Below are 7,274 nucleotides of genomic sequence, written 5' to 3'. Positions count from 1 at the left end.
AGCCTCCAGGGTGCCTCTGCAGGTGGCACCCAGCCTCCTGCCTTCCCCGTCGCAGCCCTGGGGGGCCGCAGCTGGGGGGGCAGCCCGTAGTTGGTGGGTGCCCCCCTTCCTGGAGGGACAAGAGGCTCCAACCCCTCCGGCTGCCTGCTCCCGCCTCACTGGCAGAGATGAGAGCCAAGCAGCAACACACAGAACAAACAGAATTTTTTTTTTGCAACTAGAGGGGGAAGCACAGAGCTAAAAATAAAACGAAAAGATCAGTATCTGTCAGTCTGACAGCTGATTGGCTGCTCGGAGATGCATATAATTACCAGCCACTGGCGCTGGGTAGGCAAAGCCGGGAGAAACTGCTGAGACGAGGTTAGGATTTAACCTTTAAATTCTGGAGCCACCGGAAGCCGAGGGGAGGACAACGGGCGTCGGTGCTAATGAGGCTGGGGGGTGGGTGGTGGGCCCAACTAGGGGCAGGGCAGCGGTGGGCCTCTCCGGGAAGGCCCCCCGGAGCCCTCCGCCCGGCTGCTGCCCCCCATCAGACTGGAGGGCGTCTGATTGGGCGGCCAGGAGGCGGTGGTCCTTCTCCCCGCCCAGCGGGGGGGTGGTGACTTCGGGGAAGTCGGGGTCTCACCTGGGCGTGGTGAGGGGGCTGCCTAGGGCCCTGGGCCCCTCCCTGACTGGCCTCTCAGCAAGGCCCACCCCTACCTCCACCCGCTTTCCTCTGCCTTTTCCTGCCTGGTGTCCGTTTTTCCTACTCATCCCTTCCCCCTTCCTTGACTCGGAGTCACCCCCATCCTGGCTGTTTGTTGCCCCACCTGGGGAAGACATCTTGGCGCCTCAGGCTTGTCCAAGGTCCCCAGAGACAGAGGAAACAAGGCAGATCTGGAGGGACGATGTGGCCTGCAGATGTGGAGGGATCTCACGCAGCCTCAGTTTCTTCATCTGTAAAATGGGGGAGATGGGGACAGGTCTGAGCACCGCGTAGCCGCCAGGGGTGCAAGGAGCACAGACGAGTCGGGAGATGCAGGCTCAGGGCCCTGTCAGGAACTGCCGTTTTCTTCTTAGAACTGGTTTCCCCATCTGTGCATTGGGCATGAGCTCTCCTGCCCTCTGACCCCCTCACCCATGATGGTGGGGGCCAGTGAGCATGAAGGGAGCCCATGCAGGTGATGGGGCTCCCTAAACCCCCTCCTTGGGGAGGTGGGAGAGAGCTTCTTGTAGCTCCTTGAACCCACCACTGTCTCCTGCCCAGGCTGCGGCCTCTGTGTGGAACTCCTTTCCTTCCTCTCATTCCAGCCCTTCCCCTCAGTGCCTCTTTCTCCAGGAAGTCCTCCCAGGTGTCCCAGCAGGTCCTCTCCTGCTGCCCCTGGGGGTCTCATCTCACAATCAGACCCTCCTCACCTGCCTGGCACACAGGATTGTGAGCCCCACGAGGGCAGGAACCACATGCTTGGCCCGGGAGCACCTCAGGAAGTGAGACATCCAGATCCCGGCTGTGGGGCCTGCCCTGGGGCCCTGGGAGCCAGAAGGAGGTAGAACAACCCTGCCCAGGCTTCGGGCAGGCAGCGGCCTTGGGTAGTGGTGAGCTACCTTTCCCTGGCACCTCAGTGGGCCCCGAGTGCCTGGGGAACACCTGGCCCTGCCAGCTGAGCACTGACATTTTGAGGTGCCACTGAAGGGAAGCTACCCCTTGTGTGCCTCCTGTGAAAGAGGGAGAATGCCACCTTAATGTCACCTCAATGCCATGGTCCTGGCCTCGCCTTTGCTGTTCCCTTACCCCAGAAAGTCTCAGAGTTCGCCTTCCCTGCCTTGGTCCTTGCCCGGTGCCCAGTGGGGTGGTGGGTGGAGCCACCATTGGGTGGCAGGACCTAGAAGGTTGTGGGGGCTCATCGTACCCCCACAATAACTCGTTGAAGGCAGTGCTGCTGTTCTTTCTTGTTTGTGGTTGTTATCTGCATTTTGCAGATGAGGAAGCTGAGGCACCGAGTGGTTAAGCAACGCAGCAGAGCCTGGATCCACCCAGTCCCCTGTCTCCAGAGGCCAGGCCCAGCAGCCCCTGCCTCTGAGAAGGATAAAAGGGAGGTGCGGGGAAGGGAGATGTTTCTGGAGCAGCTCCCGTGAGACCTTCCAGGCAGATAAATTGGCACAGAGAGTCTCGAGAACGCTTTGTGTGTGGCGTGCAGAGGAGTTCCCCTTTGGTGTTTCTGAGAGATCGGGACGATTTAAACTGCTTTCCACTGATGTTGGGATGTCAGACCGGTGCTTCTTTTGAATGTGGCATGGCGATGAGACCGGGCCCCAAGGCAACCCGGTGTTACAACTCAGGCTACAGCAATAATAATAGCAAAGGTGGTAAGAGAAGCAGTTTTCAGGGACTGGGCGCTGGCCGCGCTCAGTGCTGGGCTGCGCCTTGACTTGGACATACGCTCTGAGCCCTCAGCCCCAGCTGGATAGAGGTTATCCTCGCCCCCATGTTATGTCCTTTTAGCTGGTATCCGAATCCGTTAGCCTGAGCGTTTGCTGTCTCCCCTGTTAGGCAGTGAGCTTGGTGAAGGTGCCACTCTGGTCCCTCCCATTCATTGCTGAGTCCCTGGCACCCAATACCAGCTCCATGAGGAGCTGCTGGACAATAAGGCTTTGCTGGACGTGTTACAGATGAGAAGACTGAGGGTCAGAGAGGTCACACAGCTTACCAGGAGGGAACCCCAGGTTGCTGTGGCCCCAGGCCCTGCCTAGATTCTAATCACCACCGTACACAGCTGCTTAAGAGATGCTCTCTGAGACCCCCCCTCAAGAAAGCCATGGAGCGTGAATTCCCCACCCACCACCCACTATTCTCAGGCCTTGTACCCAGGAGGCTTCTGAACTGTACCCCCCCTCCCCACTTGACGCCTGACTGGTGGAGAGAAAGAGGTCAAGCATTCTTTTTTAAAAAAAATCTCATTTTCCACAAACCATATATGATTCTTATCCCTTTACTTTAATAAATGTTGGTTTTTCTAAAAAAAATCTGAACCCTGAGCAGGGCCTGGGCCCCTGCGGTGTGCATTTGGCCCTGGGAGGCTGGATCCGGAGACCCCACTCGTGGGCGTGTCCTCTGCTACACTCCACCTGTTTGGGCTGTCCTCACAGCCACCCCCAGGTCCCCGTGACTGGGACCACCATGTCGCAGGTGGGGAAACCGAGGCACAGAGGGGCAGCGACTTGCTCAGGGTTCCACAGTAAGGCACCAATGAGTCTGGCTCTGGGCCACATCGCTCCGTTCTGCTCCGCGCAGGGGCTCAGCTCAGGGTGCGGGACATGGCGTCGGGACTCTGCGTCCTGACCACCGGGCACTGGGAGGGCTGTCAGGGCACAGCACCGACCCAGAGGGGTCGCTGCCCTGGAGGGGCTCCGTCTGCTGGGAAAGGGGGCACATCGACAGACCGGTGAAAACACGCGGCATAGCAGAGGGGCGCCTGAAGCTTCGTAACCGATTCACCCCATGAAGACTTGCCTGAAAGAACCCCCACAGGACCTTGCTTTATAAAAGTCTCTGGGTTTTGCATCCGTACCCCAGTTCCAGGCTCCTCGCTGGGGCTGATGGTTGGGTAGTGCATTTTTTACACCTCAAAATGGACTCCTTGTGGGTTGTATTTGAAACCAGTTGACCTGTCCTTCACTGAGGTGTCCTAGTCCATGGTCAAGACTCTTCTGGCCCAAGATCTCCAGCTCCCAGTACTTGGACACATTGACCATTCCTAAGAAGCAACTGTGACCTTTCCCCACCACCTCAACCCTGAGCCCGAAGGTGACTTCGAGTCCTGGAAGGAAGGATGTCTTCCAGTGGTCATGAGGCCTGGGGTCCCCACCACCACCAAGATGTCTCTGGATGGAGGATGTGCTTCCCCGCCAGGGGCTGTGAGGTGGAGCTGTCAGCTGATTTTGAGCCCCACCCCCACATCCACCGGACTTCAGAGCTCTGGCCTTCGACTTCCAAGTTCTGACCAGAACCTCCAAGGCCTCAAGCCTCCTGAGGGGGTGGGGTACAGGCAGGAGGGATGGAGGGGAGGGCCCTGCCTAGAAGGTGCCCCTGTGCACACCTGGACACACCCGAGGTGGGAGGGAGGCCCACACCCATCTTGCTGCAGGTTTGTACAAGTGAGTCAAGTTTGTCTGTGGCTGGTTTCCTCCTGGCTCCCCTGAAACCTGCAAACAAGAGCCTACATGTCGTCCTTCAAGGTCAGCTTTCATGGAGAACGTGGTGGGAGGGGCACCTGGTGAAGACCTGGAATGTGGGCTTGGGTGGCCCCTTGTGTCCTTGTCCCCCGGAGTGTCCTGTGGGGCTGCCTCTGTAACCCCAGCACCTGCGGGCCTGGGTGGGGGCGGGGAAGCACTCGCTTCATTTTGAAGAAAATACAAGAAAGCAGGTGCCACAGCTGAAATATCACTGTGACAAATGCCCCCTCTTTGGGAACTTAAGTTACCAAGCAAATTCCTCTCCACGTTCCCACCAGAAAAGTCCCTCCTGCTGTTGTTGACCTCAAGGCCCACGTTTGCCTAAGAAGCAAACTGCTTCTGTTGAGCAATAGAAGCTTTCCCATTTGGGGCTGGTCCCGGGCAGCGGTGATGCCCGCTCAGCTCGGTCCAGGAGAAGGCACCGGGGGCTGCTAGAATCCCGCCCAGAGCGACACACGCCGGGCCCTCAGTGAAGGTGCAGTGACCGTGGGGGATTTCAAGAGGCTGTACGTGGCATGGACCCCCCTCCCCGACCAAGACAGCTTTGGAGGGACCCCAGGGAACCCCTGATTGGGAACCTCTGGGTCAAGCCGGCTGAGGTGGGGGTGCAGCTCTTCCACCAGCCACTTCCGCGCCAGGGAGTCCTCATGCAGCAGGATTCCCGGGAGACCTCGGTGGCTGTGGGGTCAGCCTGGCTGTGTGACCACGGAGAGGTGGTGTCCCCACTCCTCACCTCTGGGTCCTGCAGCGACCCTCCTGGGTTGCAAGTGCTCTGTGAGGGTGCGGCGTCCACCATCCACCGTTGTCACTACTAGCTCTCGTGCGGGTCGCCTGACTTGCCCCCCTGTGGTGGCCTGGTCCTGTCAGCAGATGGCTGTGACCAAGGGGGATGAGCGGTGTGGCTGCACCCCCTCTGAGAAGCTGTCTGGGATGGGGTAGCCTGGGAGGGGGGGTGAGGAGAGCAGGCGTGGCAGCCCCTTGTGGGTTAGACTGGGGGCACCTCGAGGTGGTGGTTCTGAGGTGCATCAGACCCCCTGCGGATCCGGTTCAGATGCAGATTCGGATCAGAGGCCTGGGCAGGAGCTCCCAGGTGAGGCAGGTGCTGGGCCAGGAGGGCCACCCTCTGAGCAGTGAGGGGCCCATGGCCAGACCCCTGGCCCGAGGCAGGAGGGCAGGCCCCTCAGTGTCTGGAAATGGTGGCTCCAGACTGGCCCGAGAGCCCCGGAACGTCCAAGCTGGAAAAGACGAAGCAACATGAGGGTAAAATGATGTTTTCAACAAAAGCAGAGACTTTCCTGCTTTCTAGCGCAGAAGGAGCTCTGTTTCCACCCCCACACAGCCCCGGGGGCCCGAAAGAATGCGGTTTTTCTGAGCACAGCCCTCCCTCACTGAAGGGAGTAGGTTCGCTCTTAAAGAGTTGCCTGTAAAATGAATTTTTCTGTATCAAATGCTATTTTCCAGCAGTGCACGTTTAAGACCGTGGTTGCATTCCCACCGAGAAACATCCGTCTCTGAGGTAGCGGCATTGAGGATGAGGGGCGAAGAGTTCAAGGGCACAGCGTGGCCCCCGGGTCACGGGCTACGGGGCTGATGAGAACTGGAGCTACAGACTTTGGGAACCAAAACCTGAATCCCCAATGGTCCCCAAATAGGCCGAGTTTCACAGCCAGAAATGGGCCCAGACCCCGACCAGCCCAACCGACTGTAAGACTGGTAGGACCCGAGGGGACCCAGGGCAAACCCAGCCGCTCCGGTGGAAAGGAGCCCAGAGAGACGGTCTGCCACGGTTGGCTGGCCACCTTGTCATGCATAAAATGCCACAGGCCCCACTCTGAACACCAGGCCGGGAGGGTTTTGATTTTGCGTGGGACACCGTCTGTAGTGTGCCCAAGGCCCCCCACTGCCGCAGCAGGGGGCCGTGTCTCCCGGGGAGTGCTCTGAAGCTGCGGTGCTGGGGTTCCACAGACTGCCGAGAAGCGCTGGGTTAGCGGGGTTTCCACCCCGAGGGCTCGGCTGGGGCATGCCAAGGAGCACTGGGCATCTCGAATGAGAGACTGAAGTCCACAGTCTGCCCACACTTGGCAGGCTTCGGCTTTTCTGAGAGTTTTCTGGGATCAGCATTCCAAGGAACATGCTATGGGGACCCAGTCAGTGAAGGGGCCTCACCACCAGGTCTCTCTGGTCCTAATTGGTTCCCTAGTTAGTAATTAGTTACCTACATAACAAGTACCCCAAACGTAGCGGCTTAAAACACTTAAGTGTGGCTTATGGCACCGTTTCTGTGGGAAGGGAGCTCAGAGGTAGCATAGCCTGTGGTCTCCTTTGAGGTCAGGTCAAGGTGTTAGCTAGGCTGCAGCCATCTGATGGCTGGACTCGGGCTGGAGGATAGGCTTCCAGGAAGGTGCACTCCCCGGGCCGGCAAGGCACTGCGGGCGGCTGGCTGGAGGCCTGGGTTCCTACCACGCAGACTTCTCCGTAGGGCGGCTGGCTTCCCCAAAGAGGGTGATGCAGGAGAGCAAGACTGAAGCCGCAGGTTCTTTTATGACCCAGCCTTGGGCGGCACAAGTGGTTGTACCTGCTATGTCCTATTGGTCACACTGGGTGGCCTTATTCGTGGTAGGAGGTGCCTACAGAGATGTGAATACCAGGAAGTAGGAATCATTTGCTTGCAGGCTGACTACCATGGCAACCACTACTTCCGCAAAAGGACAGATAACTTGCCTCTTTCTCACAGTTGGTTTCTTACCATTTAGTGCCAATCAGTAACCCTGAGAAATGAACCTGCTAACCTGTGAGATGAAGGGCAGAGGAGGAGACCAGGAGTTTATTCGCCACGCCAAGCTCCAGTGAACAGCAAGAATAATAAGCTGGCCTCATTTGTTGCCTGCTTATCTGTGCCAGGTGCCCCATGGGCATCGCGGCACTGTGCCATCCCTGTCCCCAAGCAGTAGGTTCCACCAGTATTTCCATGGTAGGCCCCTCAACTCTAGGAAACACGTAAAAAGATTTGTGTGTGTGTGTGATGATGGCTATAGCAACACCAGCTGCTCTGCCTTCTGGAA

The 7,274-nt window shown here is 58.4% G+C and overlaps 1 long non-coding RNA gene across 1 annotated transcript; it reads left to right on the top strand.

The window, feature by feature from the left end:
• The first annotated feature begins 333 nt into the window (after window positions 1-333).
• LOC123479914 (uncharacterized) lies at window positions 334-3,028 on the top strand. The gene is made up of 3 exons (XR_006655731.2): window positions 334-360; window positions 1,291-1,467; window positions 1,960-3,028. It is a non-coding gene; the product is annotated as an uncharacterized lncRNA (long non-coding RNA).
• Window positions 3,029-7,274: the final 4,246 nt, after the last annotated feature.

This window comes from Desmodus rotundus, chromosome 1, assembly GCF_022682495.2.
Source record: "Desmodus rotundus isolate HL8 chromosome 1, HLdesRot8A.1, whole genome shotgun sequence".
NCBI classification, from domain to species: Eukaryota; Metazoa; Chordata; class Mammalia; order Chiroptera; family Phyllostomidae; genus Desmodus; species Desmodus rotundus.
The sequence above is the reverse complement of the archived record's forward strand: the minus strand, read 5'-3'. Positions and strand labels throughout refer to the sequence as shown.